Genomic DNA, 18,082 nt, shown 5'->3' on the forward strand with positions numbered 1-18,082 from the left:
AAAAATGAATTTTTTAAAGAAAAACTAGAAAAATCCTTTTTAAACGACTCAATGTCTTCGAAAATCTGAGAAAAGTGTTCGGGCGTCACGTTTGAAGAAAGGGAAGGTAAGGATAAAATCCAAGGCACCTTTTCAACCTAGCCTAGAGTTAGTTGCGTGATTTAGTAAAAAATTTTCTTATTTTGACCTAAAAATTTATCACATTTGGATGTCACTATATGGATGCAAAACCTAAACCTAGGAGGACATTGGGGGTCAGAATATCTCTTCAAAACTTAATTGGTGTAAATCACATTAATTGTGACGCCCAAGTTGACTCTTTGAAGAGGTCATAAATATGCATAAAAATGAGACTTGAAAGAAAGAAAAAAATAATAATTATATAAATATACATGACCTAAAGGAATGCATGATAACGGGTGCGGGGGACTAAAATTCGTGACTTTAATTTTTCCTTTAATAGAGGGAATACGAGTGTGCTAAGGCTAGAGAGCCATACTCGTCCATATCTCATATTCGAGAGGTATTTCCTATCTAATCAAGCAAATGATCTAACCTAATTATAATTTTCTTAAATGAAATGCCAGTCTAATGTCATGTCCCACACATAGGGATAAGGGATATATATAGGAGAAATATGGGATAAGAGATGTACATATAAGAGAAATGTCATGCAAAAATGATGAAAACCCTAAAAGATAGAAAATATGCATGCAAGTGTAGTGATTGCTGTCGCGCCCCATTTTTTGATAAATAAATAAATATAAAATGGTTTAAAAATGTATTTTTTGATTCAATTTGTGGTTTGGAAAATGAATTGTGATTTAAAAGAAAAGTGGGCCTAAATGGGGGTTTGAGAATGCGACGATTTGACCCAAAATTGTAGTTTAAAAAGGGTTTTTGAAATAATAAAATTGGAGTCGCCACTTGGTAATGAGTTAAGGTGTACCAAGTCACCTAAAAAATGAGTTTTTTAAAAGGAAAAATAGGAAAAAGTAGTAAGAAACCCCTTTTAAACGACTCCTAGTCCACGTAAACCAACGAAAAAGGTTCGGGAGTCACATTTGACGAAGGGGAAGGCAAGGATAAAAATCCAAGGCACCCCTTCGACCTAGCCAAGGCTAGTTGCGTGATTTAATCAAAGTTTTTCTTGTTTTAACCAAAGAATTTATTACATTTGGATGCACTACATGAATGCGAAAGAAAGGAAAAATGCAAACCTAAATTCTAAAATGTCTCTTGTAAGGTTTTTGGTCCCAACCACATGAATTGTGGCGGCCAATAAAGGAAAACCTTATAGAGGTCGATTAATGCAAATGATAGCTAAAGTGTAAGTGTGCAAGTGTATAAAAAGATGCACGTGTGAAATTGTATGAAAAATCCAAGTGTTTGTGTGCCAGTGTATGAAAAGGTGCATGTGTGAAATTGTATGAAAAATCCAAGTGTTTGTGTGCAAGTGTATGAAATATAGTGATAAGTGCATATAGGTGTAATTAAGTGCAATTTTGTGAAGTAGAAATCAAAATGAACAATAAGGGAAGGAAAAGTGATGAGGAAATGTGAATTGAAAAATGAGTAAGTGATAAATGAGAATGAATGAACCTAAAGGAATGCATCAGGTCGGGTGTGGGAATGACTCCTAACTTTTCGACTTCGATTTTCCCTTTGTTTAGAAAGCAAAACTAGCGTGCTAAGGCTATCGAGTAGCCACACTCGCTCGTTTCCCTTATCAAAAGGGGACTCTTCAGGCAAATGTACCCTAACTAGCATGAGATGTAAGACCTAAAGTGAGGGGAAAGGGGAATCGAGGAGCATGCAAAATGATAAAACTAAAAAGAATGCATGACATGTAATGAACATGCAAACATGTACTAACGAGGGGAAATCCCTAAGGGTCTAGCATTGGACTAGCCCATTCTATGAATTCCGACTAGCGTTGGACTAGTGGAAACGTACATTCATCCATTCCATTCATCTATACTACAAAAAGCGAGTAGACATGCAAATCACCTAAATCATGTAGCACTTATCATGCTCGACTAGATGCAAGATCCTAATAAAGCATTTAACATATAACACATAGGCATGCAACCATTACGTTTGCTAACTAAAACAAAGGGGAAAGGGAAAATGGACCAAATTGCTTGCTACGCCCTATCTATTACAAGCCAAGAGGTGTACACATACCCCATTAATAAAAATCAAAAGTAAATGAAATAAATGAAAGGAAATAAGGAGAGGCTAGGAAAGCAAGTAGACATGCAAATTTCAATTAGCACATTAGTCCACATAGGAGAGAAACAAAGGGGTAAAAGAAATTATACCTCCCTTGAAATGGAGCTCTAGTGGGGTGAAGTACTTATTTATCCTCCAAAATAAAAGAAATGGTCAAGGCACCAATTTATTTGGGAAAAATTAAAGAAAACAAGTAAACATGAATTTGAATCAATTAAATCATGTCAACAACTCACATTTAAGAAGTCAAAAGAAGAAGGGACTTAATTGCAAACATTGACAAAATCTTGGGGCCAAAATTAAAGAAAAATAAAGTTTAGGGACCTATTTGCAATTAAACTAGGGACTCAATTGAAAGAAGTCAAAAATGTCTAGGGCCACAGTACAGTTAAGGAGAAATTCAGGGACTGATTCGCAAATGCATTTTCTGGTTTCTTAGTGGATCAAGCCACTTGGGCCATTTCTTATTTGTTGGGCCGAAACTTCCAAGCCCAATCCGAAATTCAAAACAAAAGGAAATGGGCCATTTTTCTTATTTGCCTGGGCCACAACCTTCCAAGCCCAACCAAAGCCCAAAGCAAAACAAGCAAGCCAGCCCATCTTAAGTCTAATCAAAATTCCACTAAAAACATATGGGCTTTATCTCTCAAGCCCATGTCAACAACCCAGAAAAATCAATCATTAATCCATTTGTTAAACCCGAACAATAGGTCCTGACCCAAACCGAATTACATCTTATGAGAAGCCCAACAAGATAAAACCCAACTAAAAACAATTGCATTGAACCCCAAAATTAATCTATCCAAAAGTCACATAAAGTCGTATTAAAGAAGAAAACGTTTGGAGGGACAAAATTGGTTAAATTATTTGATTCTCTGATCCAAAAGATAATTCCCTGTAAGGAAAACAAAATTTAACGGAGTGAGCTTTCGCCCAATGAGGTACTATCACGTACATATACCAAGATCACATAAACTCAAGAGCATTCAGTCCAAATACGTTCGTCAAGTAAGTAAAAGCAATAACACCCAAGTGTAAGGAATAAAAGGATACGGATGGCTCTCAGGAGCCCTTTTCCTCTTTTGCCATACTTGATCTCATCTCATTGACTCTCCGTCAATGTATACCAGGTAATCATGACCGTAGACCCCTCTTTACTCCAATTATCCGTCCACCTCACTTTCCCCTTACCGGGCCCGAACACCACACAGTACAGAATTGGTATTACTCGAGTAAACCGGAATCTAGGGTCTCATACCCAAAGATTCTCAAATACAGTTCCCATGGCTTGTCAAATGTCCCCGACCAAGTCCTTACTGGCTCGAGTCCATTGACTTCCAATGAGGTAGAGCTCAAAGTAAACAGTACAGATCCAGAGTTACATTAAGGATCGGCATCCAAGCGACACCAAATCAAACACAGTCAAGAGTATTCAAGTTATATCATAACCAAACAAGTAGGCCAGAGAGTACGAGAGTGGTAAAGTACACCCTCGCCTCACCTAGTCCAAACAATCATCACAACTAGTCCAAAACACAGAATTCAAGTACAAGAAAGCCACGGAATAACAAATATGTGAGTAGTACACTCACCAAGTCAAACAAAGTAATTTCACAAGTTTTCGCCCGACGTGAGCCTCGGATCACCGGCACGCCCTATAATAATCAAGAAAGTACAATTAAGACTCAAACACGAGTCGAATACCTTTTAATAGGAACTATTAAGGTAAAACCCAAATATAGCTTGGAAATGAAAAATACATAATATTTAGGGTTAAAAGTAGAAACAACCCTAAAATTATTCATTTCTAGTCAATCTCAACCCAACTCACAAGGATCCAATGCCCTAGACACTCGGACAGCATTTCCCCTAAAATTTCAGCTTTTCCAACCTACAAGACACCAATAAAAACCATCCAACACAACCACAAGCACCCAAACACTTCATAAGGCATTCAATATACTTCATTAGGGTCACAATACCCCTCAATACTAGCCAATTAGAAGCTCAACAATCAACCATAGCAAAGCCCCAATTGAAACCCTAAATCTGAAATTTTCCGCATAAGCGGCAATTTTCCGCAATTAACTACAATTAACGCACAAGTGAGCTATAAAACACCATTTGGAACCACCAAATCAAACCCAATCATATCCATCATATGAAACCAGAAAAATTCCAAGAAAAATCAGAAAATTAGGAAACTTCACTCCAATCCACCAAATCTTCCGTACAATCACGTATATAGCTACTATAAGGCACCACTTGGCCAAAATTAGAAACAAAAGATGAGTTCCAAGCAATATACCTTAGTTCTTCAAGAAAGGTTGAAGCTTAGAGAGTTTTCTTCCAAAACAACACCACCAAGGTCTTCAAACCCTCCTAGCAAGATGATTCTACGGACTAATTCAAGAAACAATCGGTTGATTTTCAAGATTGAGCAAGGATTTGGAGATGAAAGGTTGAAGAATGTTTTTCCTTCTTGGCTGGAGAGGTTCGGCTATGAGGAGGTGAAGAATGAAGAGGTTTTGGTCAAATTTGGACTTTTATGTAATGACAAAGAAAGTTAGGCAAAGTTAGGTAAGCTTGGTCCAACCACATTTGGACACGTGGCACCTTGTTTTGTTTAGTGTTATCCTCTTGTCCCTCCAGAGTTAATCCATCTAGGTAACCTCTAATCATCTCCTAACACCTAGTAATGAAATCCCTTTATGAACAATTTAACCGAATTGGTCGAATTTCTCTCACTAAATGCACTAGCGGGTCCCACGTCCAAAATACGTTCCAAATTTCTCACGAACTACCTTATACTAGAAAAATGATTTAAAAACTATATTTACTGATAAAATGTTAATAAAAGTAATATAATAAAGAAAATACAAGAAAACGGTGCACAGGAATAAAATAATAAATAAATAAATAATAAATTTTTTTTTTTTTTCTGGGTTCTCACATCCTCTCCCCCTAAAAAAAATTTCGCCCTCGAAATTGCTCACCTGGGTTACTAAACAGCTCAGGGTATTTCTTTTGCATCTCTTCCTCCAATTCCCAAGTTGCCTCCTCTAAACCATGATTCCTCCACATAACCTTCACTAATGGGATTTGCTTATTCCTCAGTTCCTTAATCCTTCGATCGAGTACTTGTACAGGTCTCTCTTCGTAGGTGAGTGCCTCATCTAACTCAATCTCTTCTGGTCGCACAACGTGGGTTGGATCAGGATAGTACTTTTTCAGCATTGAAACATGGAAAACGTCATGAATCCGAGATAAACTTGGCGGCAACTCGAGTCGGTACGCTACTTTCCCAATTCGTTGGAGAATTTTGTATGGCCCCACGAACCGTGGTTGAAGTTTCTTTCCTCTACCCGCAGTGACACTTCGTAGTGGCGTGATCTTAAGGAAGACACGGTCTCCAACTTCGAACTCCAAATCTTTCCTTCGGTTATCTGCGTAGCTCTTTTGTCGGCTTTGAGCTGTTTGGAGTCTTTGACGGATCAATTTAACCTTTTCTTGCGCATCCTCCATCCAAGGAATGGTTGTTGGATCTAGAACTTTCTTTTCCCCCACTTCATCCCAATAAATGGGCGAACGACACCTTCGTCCGTAGAGAGCTTCGTATGGTGCCATTTGAATGGACGAATGGAAACTATTATTATAGGCAAACTCTACTAAAGTCATATGTTGGCCCCAATTACCCCCAAAATCTAGAATACACGTTCGTAACATATCCTCGAGGGTTTGAATTGTTCGCTCCGACTGTCCATCCGTCTGGGGGTGATAAGTTGTACTAAGGTTAATTTTGGTCCCTAAGTGCTCCTGAAATTTTTGCCAAAACCTTGATACAAAACGAGGATCTCGGTCTGAAACTATACTCACTGGAACCCCATGTAACCTCACAATTTCATTCAGGTACAACCGAGCCAGTTTATCCAGGGAATCTTTCACATTCACAGGTAAGAAATGGGCCGATTTGGTCAACCGATCAACGATCACCCAAACGGCATCATGTCCTTTTTGAGTTCTTGGCAATCCAGAAACAAAGTCCATCGTGATATTTTCCCACTTCCATTCAGGTATCTCAAGAGGTTGTAACAGTCCAGAGGGTTTTTGGTGTTCAGCCTTAACTTGCTGGCAAATCAGACAGGTTTGGATATATTGAGCAATCTCCCTCTTCATTTTATCCCACCAGTACAACCGTCGCAAATCATGGTACATCTTATTACTACCAGGATGGATCGTGTATTTTGATCGATGGGCTTCCTCCAAAATTTCTCTTTTCAGGTTTTCATCATTGGCCACCACTACTCGATTCTTATATCTTAAAATCCCTTCGGGACCCAAATTGAAATCAGGTAATGCTTCCTTTTCTACTTTTTCCTTCCACTTTTGTACCATCGGATCCTTCTCTTGGGCTTCTTTAATTCGATCAAGAATAGTAGAGGTTACCCGAATATTCCCAAAAGTTATTTTCTTACATCCCAATCTAGGGTTCCACTCACTAGCTGCTCCTAACATCTCCCACTCCTTGACCATCAACCCGGCTACTTGAGCCTTCCGACTTAGGGCGTCCGCTACTACGTTAGCCTTACCAGGATGGTAGTTGATCGTGCAGTCATAATCCTCTAAGAGTTCCATCCACCGACGTTGCCGCATATTCAACTCTTTTTGGGAGAACAGGTACTTAAGACTCTTATGGTCTGAATAAACCTCAAAGGTAATCCCGTAAAGATAGTGTCTCCACTTCTTCAAAGCAAAGACCACAGCAGCTAACTCCAAGTCATGGGTAGGGTAGTTTTGTTCATGGGTTTTTAGTTTCCTAGAGGCAAAGGCAATCACGTTCTGGTTTTGCATTAACACGCATCCCAAACCTTCCTTCGAAGCATCGGTATATACTGTGAAACTGTCCTTTCCATTAGGCAAGGCCAAAACAGGAGCTCTGGTTAACCTTCGCTTCAACTCCTGAAAACTGGTTTCACACCTAGTATCCCACACAAAACGACCGTTTTTCTTCGTCAGGTCTGTTAAAGGACCGGCCAATTTGGAAAAGTCTTTAATAAAGCGTCTATAGTATCCAGCCAACCCTAAGAAACTGCGAATTTCAGTGGGATTTTCTGGCCTCTTCCATTCAGCCACCGCCTCTACTTTCGCGGGGTCTACTGTAATACCTTCTTTTGAAATCACATGTCCTAAGAAAGAGATTTTCTCCAGCCAAAATTCACACTTACTAAATTTGGCGTATAGCTGATGATCTCTCAGGGTTTGTAACACTAACTTCAAATGTTGCTCATGTTCCTCACGGGTTTTAGAATAGACCAAAATGTCGTCAATGAACACGACAACGAATCGGTCCAGGTAGGGTTTGAAAACTCGATGCATCAAATCCATAAAGGCGGCAGGGGCATTGGTCAACCCGAAAGGCATGACCGCAAACTCAAAATGCCCATATCTAGAATTGAAAGCAGTTTTGGGTACATCTTCTTGCTTAATTAGCAACTGGTAGTAACCCTGTCGGAGATCTAACTTTGAAAAGACCACTGCGCCTTGTAGCTGGTCGAACAGTTCATCGATGTGGGGAAGTGGGTATTTGTTCTTAATGGTCATGTTGTTTAGTCCCCGATAGTCGATACACAGTCTTAACGTTCCATCCTTCTTCTTAACAAATAGTACCGGAGCCCCCCAAGGAGATCCACTCTCACGAATAAACCCACGCTCCAACAGGTCTTGCAACTGCAACTTCAGCTCCTTGAGTTCAGCAGGTGCCATTCGATAGGGGGTCTTAGAGATAGGTGACGCTCCTGGCAATAGGTCAATCTTAAACTCTATCTCTCTCTCCGGAGGTAAAGTTACTAATTCATCAGGAAACACATCCGGATATTCACTTACAATAGGCACATCTTCAACCCTCAGCTTATCAGTGGGAGTATTTATAAGAAAAGCTAGAAACCCTTGGGCCCCTCTATACAAAAATTTTCTGGCCCGAATACCCGAAATCAATGCAGATGAGGCTAAACTACCTCTTACATCTAGCCTTAAGGTCGCCTCCCCCGGTATACGAAATTCCACTACCTTTCTCTTACAATCGAGCTGTGCATCGTACTTAGCTAGCCAGTCCATACCCAATATAACGTCGTACCCCTTAATGGCCAAACTTATAAGATTCCCTAAAAGCTTTCTCTCTCCTACCCATATTTCACAATTCGCATACATCAAACCAGTAATCAAATGTTGGTTCCCCGTAGGAGTACTAACCTCTAAGTCATAAGGCAAGCTAACGGGTTTTATATCAATACCGCACATAAAATCGGGGTTAACAAAGGAATGGGTAGCACCAGGGTCTATCAAAATCCTAGCTAGACGATGGAAAACAGGGATCGTACCTTCTACAACCCCAGAGGAATCAGGGACTTGTTGTTGCTCAAGGGAGTAAACCCGAGCTGGCACCTTTGGCTTTGTCCCTTCTACCTTGGACTGTCCCGAGTTGGCCTTCGACGACTGAGTGGTTGCTCTCGTCTCCCGAGGTAACACTGGGCAGTTAGCTATTTGATGCTCTGCACTCCCGCAGCGCAAGCATCTTCTCTCCTTCCTCCAACAGTTGTCCTCAGTGTGGTTTGGTTTTCCACAAAATCCACAAGGTCCACGTGCAACTGAGGCCGAACTTCCTTGTGAGGTGCTCTTCTGCGGGCCCCGTCCATTGTGACCACCCCTTGGCGGAGTCCCTCGCGTCATTCCCGGTTGCCTTCCTCCACCGGCTCCTCTTCCAAACTTGGGAGGGGTCCCTTTATCCCCTTGGGTCGAGCTACTCGCAGAGAACCCCCGTTTTTTCACCTGAAAGTTCCTTACTTGAAGCCTTGCATTTTCAACTCGCAAAGCTTTCTCCACGGCGTCACTAAAAGTGTGGATCTGGGCTACCGCCAGATCCTTTTGAATTTCCACATTGAGCCCCTGAGTAAAACGCCGAACTCTCCTTTGCTCCGTCAGAATGAGTTCAGGGGCAAACTTGGATAAACGAGTAAACTGGCTCTCGTACTCAGCCACTGATTGAGTCCCTTGGCGGAGCCTAATAAACTCGTCCTCCCTTTTTTCTTGGACTAGAGGGGGAAAGTATTTTGCGTTGAAGTCCCTCACAAAATTTACCCATGTTCTTGGGGTTTGTTCCCGGTCCCATTTCATGCGTATCACATTCCACCAAGAACGCGCGGCTCCTTCCAATTGAAAGACAGCGAAAGTAACCTGTCTCTCCTCTGAGTAGTGTAGGGCGGCAAAAATATCTATCATTTTCTCTAACCACTTTTCGGCCACGTCCGGATCTGGCCCGCCTAGAAATTTTGGCGGAGAGAACTTCTGAAATCTCTCCAGGGCCCGATCTTCACTTTCCACTACATGGCCAGGGTTCCCAGGTTGCTGGATAGGAGGTTGGCCCTGCTGTTGCACTACGTGGGCTAACAGGTCAGTCATTTGCTGCATAGCAGCGGCTATCTGGGCATTAGGGTCAACCCTAGGTTCAGGGTTTGGTTCAGTTGAGGTATCCCTAATACCCTCGTCAGTTGTGGGTTGCCTAACCCCGCGGCCACGGCCTCGTCCACTACGAGTGCCTTCCATTCTCTAGGTCACTCTAAAATCGAGGCACAAACTAATATCAAAAGGCATATCAATATAGTCATATAAGCATGAACAAAATTAAAAGTAAACACCACATAAGGCACGTATACACATAGCACATTTATACATGGAACACATAACTGTGTCAAACAGTCATACATAAGCAGTCAAGCAAATATATACAAAGTACTCCCGTGAAGCCAAAAGAGGGTCTGCCAAAATACACTGTACAACCTAGGTCTCAGAAGTACAAAACAACTAACCAAAAGCTTTTCCTAGGTATCCCTCACACGGGATCAAAACTAGGCCCAAAACCCTAATCTAGTCCTCGACGGAGCCAACCGACTCCCCCCCAGAGCTAGAGCTAGGGCTAGGGGCGCCTCCCTGACCTGGAGCTCCGCCACCTGGAGCTCCCCCTGGCGCATTGGCGCCAATCACCTCCTGGATCAGCGCCCCACACTCATCGATAATCGCGCCGGATCGGTCTCTCACCTCCCGGACTACTCGAATAAGGCGGTCGTTAACCGCCTGCAACTGCTCTCTCAGAGCGTCCGTCCTCTCCTGCTCCATGGCCACGTCCCCCCGGAGCTCTCCGATCCTATCGGCCTGCATCCGCATGATGCCCCTAAGCCTAAGGGTCTCAGTACGCTCCCTGGCGGCGTCACATCTAAGCCTCTGTCGCTCGGCAAGTACCGCCACCACCACGTGGTCCGCGTAGGAGTAAAACTGGCAACGCCTACAGCGGCGGGTCCGGCTAGCGGTATGCCATAGCCGGATCGGACCTCCCGGTCTCTCCTGGTAGTCGACAACCCGTGGGCGCCTCTGAGGTGGCTCGCCTCCACCTGCTCCACTAGTACCGGCCATACCCTACAAAGATAGCAAAGGTTTATAGCTTAGACAATATATTCACACTTAATAGCATCTAATCACAATCCCAAAAGTTCTAAGAAACAGGTTTCAAGTTCGCCCAGGTTATTTCTAGCCTAGGCTCTGATACCACTTGTGACAGCCCCACCTTCCCCTAAGCCGTACCAAAGGAGTTAGCGGACTGCCTGCCCAGCTCTCGCCAGGACTACTAAAACGGTCAAACACTAACTCAAGTCGTTCGGGAAAATATTGGCGCGCTTAATCAACCCAATAAATGAGAAACGGGAAAACAAAAGGCAAAACGTAAAGCGAATAGTGGCTGCCACGTCACAATCCGCCAAGATCCCATTGATTACAAGAAATTTCCAACAATCACTGAAAAGAGTATATACAAGTCAAGTACAATCCATTGGATAGGAATACACCCTATTACAAACCACTTTTGTATGGTTACAAGCCAAAAGAAAGCATTTAAATCCAAGTACAACAAAGGTTCCAACTATTGAGGAGCTATACAAAATCTCTCGACTAGCTCCACTCAACTTACTCATCACAGTCAAAAGTCCAAAAGATAATTCCCTGTAAGGAAAACAAAATTTAACGGAGTGAGCTTTCGCCCAATGAGGTACTATCACGTACATATACCAAGATCACATAAACTCAAGAGCATTCAGTCCAAATACGTTCGTCAAGTAAGTAAAAGCAATAACACCCAAGTGTAAGGAATAAAAGGATACGGATGGCTCTCAGGAGCCCTTTTCCTCTTTTGCCATACTTGATCTCATCTCATTGACTCTCCGTCAATGTATACCAGGTAATCATGACCGTAGACCCCTCTTTACTCCAATTATCCGTCCACCTCACTTTCCCCTTACCGGGCCCGAACACCACACAGTACAGAATTGGTATTACTCGAGTAAACCGGAATCTAGGGTCTCATACCCAAAGATTCTCAAATACAGTTCCCATGGCTTGTCAAATGTCCCCGACCAAGTCCTTACTGGCTCGAGTCCATTGACTTCCAATGAGGTAGAGCTCAAAGTAAACAGTACAGATCCAGAGTTACATTAAGGATCGGCATCCAAGCGACACCAAATCAAACACAGTCAAGAGTATTCAAGTTATATCATAACCAAACAAGTAGGCCAGAGAGTACGAGAGTGGTAAAGTACACCCTCGCCTCACCTAGTCCAAACAATCATCACAACTAGTCCAAAACACAGAATTCAAGTACAAGAAAGCCACGGAATAACAAATATGTGAGTAGTACACTCACCAAGTCAAACAAAGTAATTTCACAAGTTTTCGCCCGACGTGAGCCTCGGATCACCGGCACGCCCTATAATAATCAAGAAAGTACAATTAAGACTCAAACACGAGTCGAATACCTTTTAATAGGAACTATTAAGGTAAAACCCAAATATAGCTTGGAAATGAAAAATACATAATATTTAGGGTTAAAAGTAGAAACAACCCTAAAATTATTCATTTCTAGTCAATCTCAACCCAACTCACAAGGATCCAATGCCCTAGACACTCGGACAGCATTTCCCCTAAAATTTCAGCTTTTCCAACCTACAAGACACCAATAAAAACCATCCAACACAACCACAAGCACCCAAACACTTCATAAGGCATTCAATATACTTCATTAGGGTCACAATACCCCTCAATACTAGCCAATTAGAAGCTCAACAATCAACCATAGCAAAGCCCCAATTGAAACCCTAAATCTGAAATTTTCCGCATAAGCGGCAATTTTCCGCAATTAACTACAATTAACGCACAAGTGAGCTATAAAACACCATTTGGAACCACCAAATCAAACCCAATCATATCCATCATATGAAACCAGAAAAATTCCAAGAAAAATCAGAAAATTAGGAAACTTCACTCCAATCCACCAAATCTTCCGTACAATCACGTATATAGCTACTATAAGGCACCACTTGGCCAAAATTAGAAACAAAAGATGAGTTCCAAGCAATATACCTTAGTTCTTCAAGAAAGGTTGAAGCTTAGAGAGTTTTCTTCCAAAACAACACCACCAAGGTCTTCAAACCCTCCTAGCAAGATGATTCTACGGACTAATTCAAGAAACAATCGGTTGATTTTCAAGATTGAGCAAGGATTTGGAGATGAAAGGTTGAAGAATGTTTTTCCTTCTTGGCTGGAGAGGTTCGGCTATGAGGAGGTGAAGAATGAAGAGGTTTTGGTCAAATTTGGACTTTTATGTAATGACAAAGAAAGTTAGGCAAAGTTAGGTAAGCTTGGTCCAACCACATTTGGACACGTGGCACCTTGTTTTGTTTAGTGTTATCCTCTTGTCCCTCCAGAGTTAATCCATCTAGGTAACCTCTAATCATCTCCTAACACCTAGTAATGAAATCCCTTTATGAACAATTTAACCGAATTGGTCGAATTTCTCTCACTAAATGCACTAGCGGGTCCCACGTCCAAAATACGTTCCAAATTTCTCACGAACTACCTTATACTAGAAAAATGATTTAAAAACTATATTTACTGATAAAATGTTAATAAAAGTAATATAATAAAGAAAATACAAGAAAACGGTGCACAGGAATAAAATAATAAATAAATAAATAATAAAATTTTTTTTTTCTGGGTTCTCACAGCCAACTGCCTTTTCCTTCAGCCCAGCCATCTACTCTCTGTTTCTTAGCCGAAACCATTCCTCCCCTTTTCATTTGCTTGCCCGACAGTTTTTGCTTTCTTCCCCCAAGTTCGCCGTAGCCCTTTTTCTTTCTTTTTGATCCCCTCAGCCCCTGCCGAAGACCCCCTCTCTGCTATTTTCCTTTTTTTTTCATTCGGCCAAGCTCTCTGTTTTTTCCTTCATTCCCTTAGCCGTCTCCTCTCTTTAGTTTGCTCTGCTTTTCTTTAGCCGCCAATTTCACCCTCTCCCTTGTTTTGTTTTCTCAGCTGACAGATGATTCCCCAGCTTTCTCTCACAAAAACCCTTCCTCTGGTCTCTTTTTCCTAGCCTCTCTCTATCTCCCCCCAAACTCTCTCCCTTGCTATTTGTTTTTGTTTTTCTGCTCATCCCCGATCCTCTCTCTTGCGGCTGGCTTTCCTTTTTCTATTTATACCAGAAACCCCCTCCTAAACCCTTAACAACTTCCTCTGTATTTGCAGCTAAGGAGCTGCCTCAAAGTTCCTTTGCAAGCTGCAAAAATGCAGCTTGCATGCACGTAGCTTTTTTTTTTTTTTAACTTAATAAATACAGAATATAAATAATAATAATAATAACAAAATGACAAAACCATGTAATAAACAAAAAAAAACAAACTAAACAAATAAAAACAACAAAAATGTCCATTTTTCAAATTTTCCTTCATTTTTCATTTTTCATCATTTTTCACTTTTTCATTTTTAAGAAAGCATTGAATTTAAATTACAAACGACTAAATCATATTTTTTGAATGCTTTTTCTTTTTCTTTTTTTTTTCAAGAAATTCTATGCTAAAAACTTAAAAATAAAAATAAAACTATAAACTAAAAACTAAAAATCGAATAAAGCTAACATGACAAATAAAAAAAACTAAAAATAAACAGTAAATGAAATTACACCAAAAATTTGGTGTCTACAATTGCCACATAAACATGATCTAGCGCACGCAGATGGTCCCTAAGGGTTTGCGTTGGACTAGCCCATGTCTATAAGTTCCCACCAACGTTGGACTAGCGAGAAAACGAGAAAAAGGGCCACAACTAGCATTGGACTAGTGTGGTGACGTCATACATTTATTATAATCAAATAAATCATATAAACATAATAAAAGCGAGTAAACACATAATATCACATAAAACACATAGCACATAAGCATGATATCTAGATGCAAGACCCTAAGAAAGCGAATAACACGTAAACACACAAGCATGCAAAACACACAAAGCAAATAAAGCGAATAAAGACCTAACTATTACATTTGGGGGCCCTAACTACAATCTAAAAGGGGAAAGAATGAAGTGAAATGAAATAATAACCAAACTATTACAATTTGACATTTAAATGTCTCTCAAATAATTAAAGATTAAATTAAAATAAATATGCAAAATTAAAATAAATGCAGTGAATAAATAAATAGATGAAATAAAAAACATTCAAAAAGTATGCAATTACACATATAAAATCATATAGAGCACATAGGATCAAGTAAAATCAAAATAAAGGAGTAGAGTGTACCTCCCTTGAATTTTAGTGACCTAATGAAATGAAATTTTTCTTATTTACCCTCCAAAACAAAGAAAAAGGTCAAGTCATCACTTTAATTAACCAAAAATCACATGAAATGGAAATAAACACAAAATTAAATCAATCAAAGCATTCAAATAAAAGTAAACAACCCATATTCAATAAATTAAAACAAACAAGGACCCAATTGAAAGAATTAAAGAAGTTTGAGGGGTCAAATCATTATTATCACAAATATTAAGGGGTGAAATTAAACTAAAATAAAGTTAAGGATTTAAGATGAAACCTACCAAAACTAAATGCTAAAGTTCACAAAATAAATCAAAATCCTCTTATCAAACCCCAAAACAAAAATATTACCCAAATCTAAATTATTTTTACAAAAATCCAAATAAAAAACTATAAATTTATAAAAAATTGTTAAACCTTTAAATTTCATCCCAGAATTCACAAATAATCTGTCCAAAAAACACATTAAAGCATACTAAAGAAAAAAAAAACATGTTAAAGGGACAAAATTGATTAATTTTTTCAAATTTCTGGGCCATAGTGGAATTAAGCAGAAATTTGGGGGTCAAAATACAATTTCCAGCAAAAAGAACATGCAGCCTTAGAAGATTTTTCTTCTGCAACCATTCTTATGCAGTTCCTTTCTTATTTAACTTAGACGTATTCATGCAGAGCAACCCAAGCAGATCCTAACTGATTCGACAACCAAACCCAAATGCAAGAACTTGGGACAAGAGAGAGAGGAAAGATAAAAACGCAACAAAGTGATATGAACATTTTCTGAGACTTTGACCCAAACCCAAATCATAAAATGAACAAGAGAATGAAACCCAGGACCTGTGGCTCACATTACTTCAGTTTCACGGATGGAAAGAAAACTGATAGCCTTTATCCATAAGTTCCCCATCAAGAAGATTCAAAACATAGCTTTAAGTATAAGCCACAAGACTAGGACAGAAAGCAAGAGAAAGAACAAGGAAGCTTCAAAATCTCAGGTTTCTTTCGAGTTTCTGGTTAAGGAAAATTATTTCAACATTGCAAAGCCACCCCATTACCAAACACTAAACTCAAGGTAAGAGAAAAGAAAGAGGCTATACAGAAATTCTACAACTAAATCGACTGAATATGAACATAAACTTCAGCTAGTGCAGCTGAAGTTTCTGAGACGCAAAAACTCTATTGCCGCAACAGACTTGCCATTTAGCCTGATGCTACATCGCATCTTGCTGCTTTAAATTGCAGCAAACGCATACATGGCATCACTATCAAACAGCAAGGAAACCCAAAAGAAAATTCAAGCCAAGCAAGAACTTTAGCCACCAAAAGTAATCAAGTCTGTCAACATCGCTGCAACAAGTTGAGAACTTCGAGCTTGTTGCAGCAGATTTTCATGCACAGATCTCCCATCAAGAGCCCTGATAGACGTGACTATGATAAAGGGTCTAAGAGCAAGAACAGGACATCACATTCACAAATAAAAATCGTCAACATCAGTCACAACAAGGGGCATCCGAATGATGAAACAAGAAACCACAAGCGAACCCAAAACTTGCATCAACCCAACCGAACCCATCATACAACGACAGAAATGAAATCATGATCAACATAGAAACCTCATAAAGATAGTAAATCTTAATCAAAACAAGAAGAGAAGCAAACAAGTCACAAAATTCTCCTGGTTCCACATATTCATTAGTAGACATCAAATATAGGAAAGGAAGAGATGAAGCTTTACGTTGTTTTCCGAAGTTCTGATGACGGTGATGGTGACTAGTTTCAGCGAGCGATGGCAGCTCCGGCTCCTCCTCCATTCCTTGGCTTTCCTTTTGCTCTCCCCTGCTCAAAGCTTCCTCCCTTTTTGCTCAGTTTTTTCCCTTTTTTGTTCCCCAACTCTCTTTTTCCAGCCGCCAAAACCACTTTTTCCCTTTCTTTCTCTTTCCTTTCTTCCTCTGGTTTTTTCTTTTGCCTTTCTTCCTACTCTCTCTTTTCTTGCTTTCCTTTCTCCACTGTTTTTTTTCCCGCAACTCTCTTTTCTGGTTTTCTCCCTCGCTTAGTGTGAGGCCCCAGTCCGATCGTAAGTCGATATTAGGGTTAGTTGATATTCGGTATGGAAAAAAATAGGGTTTAATGGCTAGGAAGGAAACCCTAATTCGGTTAAGTTTGGAAATCCTAGTTTACGTATTATTATTATAAGGTTCAAGCTATAATTTATATTCGGTATTCTAGTGTGTGCCTTGACGTAAGTAAATATAGGATTTGTTTTAATTACAAAGGTTTAGTAAGTTTGAATGATTAGCAAACCTCTAGTGTTGCAATATTAGAAAGTTTAAGTGGAGTTTTAGTTATCGCCCGTTTTTTTTCCGCATTTTCTTTATTAGAAAATCTCCAGGATAATTTTCATGAGTAAATATGGGTTTTAGATGATTTTCAAGTATCGGTTAGCTTTTGAGAAAATAAGAACGTATATTGGACGTGGGACCCACTAGTGCGAAAAGTTCGGAAAAATTCGACCAATTAGGTTAAATTCCGGATACTGTGTAAAATTTATCGGGTGTTAAGAGATAAGTAGAGTGTGTGAAATGATTGATGTGAGAGAGAAAAGAAAGGATTGAATTGCATTTAATGAAGTGACAAGTGTCACTATCCCATTGGTTGGACTTTGTCTCCAACTATTCACCTTTTCGACTTTTCTTACCAAGTGAATAAATATCTCAAAAATCACCAAAAATTCATTCTTTTCCTCTCCATTGTGGCCGAATCTCTTGAGCAACAAAAGGAAGAGAACTCTTCAAGATTTTGGGTTCAATCTTGCTTCAATCAACTTACTCAACCATCCAACCTTGATTCCACTCCATAAAACCTCTCTATTTGGTGTTAATAAGTGCTTTGGTGAAGTTTTTTGGAAGAGCTAAGGTGTCCAACATCTTCCCCTCTCTCTTGTTTACTTGGTAAGTGAAGCTTAAACTTCCACCTACACCTATTGATGCTTAAGATATGATTAGTAGTGATTAAAGTGCTGAAATTTCTGGTTTTATCTTGGTTTGAAGTGATTTGGTGAAGTTTTAATTTTATTGATGATTTTTCTGGTTTAATTGGATTATGGTGTTGTGGTTGTTTATGATGATTGATAATGAGGGGTTATGACTCTAGTGGATGGAA

The 18,082-nt window shown here is 39.9% G+C and overlaps 1 long non-coding RNA gene across 1 annotated transcript; it reads right to left on the reverse strand.

Moving 5' to 3' along the window:
* Positions 1 to 11,005: 11,005 nt before the first annotated feature.
* Positions 11,006 to 13,062, reverse strand: LOC140015621 (uncharacterized). Its single transcript, XR_011822261.1, has 2 exons — positions 12,694 to 13,062; positions 11,006 to 11,280 (listed from the first exon to the last, which is right to left on the reverse strand). It is a non-coding gene; the product is annotated as an uncharacterized lncRNA (long non-coding RNA).
* Between the last annotated feature and the right edge of the window lie 5,020 nt (positions 13,063 to 18,082).

The sequence above is a fragment of the Coffea arabica genome, chromosome 10c (genome assembly GCF_036785885.1).
Source record: "Coffea arabica cultivar ET-39 chromosome 10c, Coffea Arabica ET-39 HiFi, whole genome shotgun sequence".
Taxonomy (NCBI): domain Eukaryota; kingdom Viridiplantae; phylum Streptophyta; class Magnoliopsida; order Gentianales; family Rubiaceae; genus Coffea; species Coffea arabica.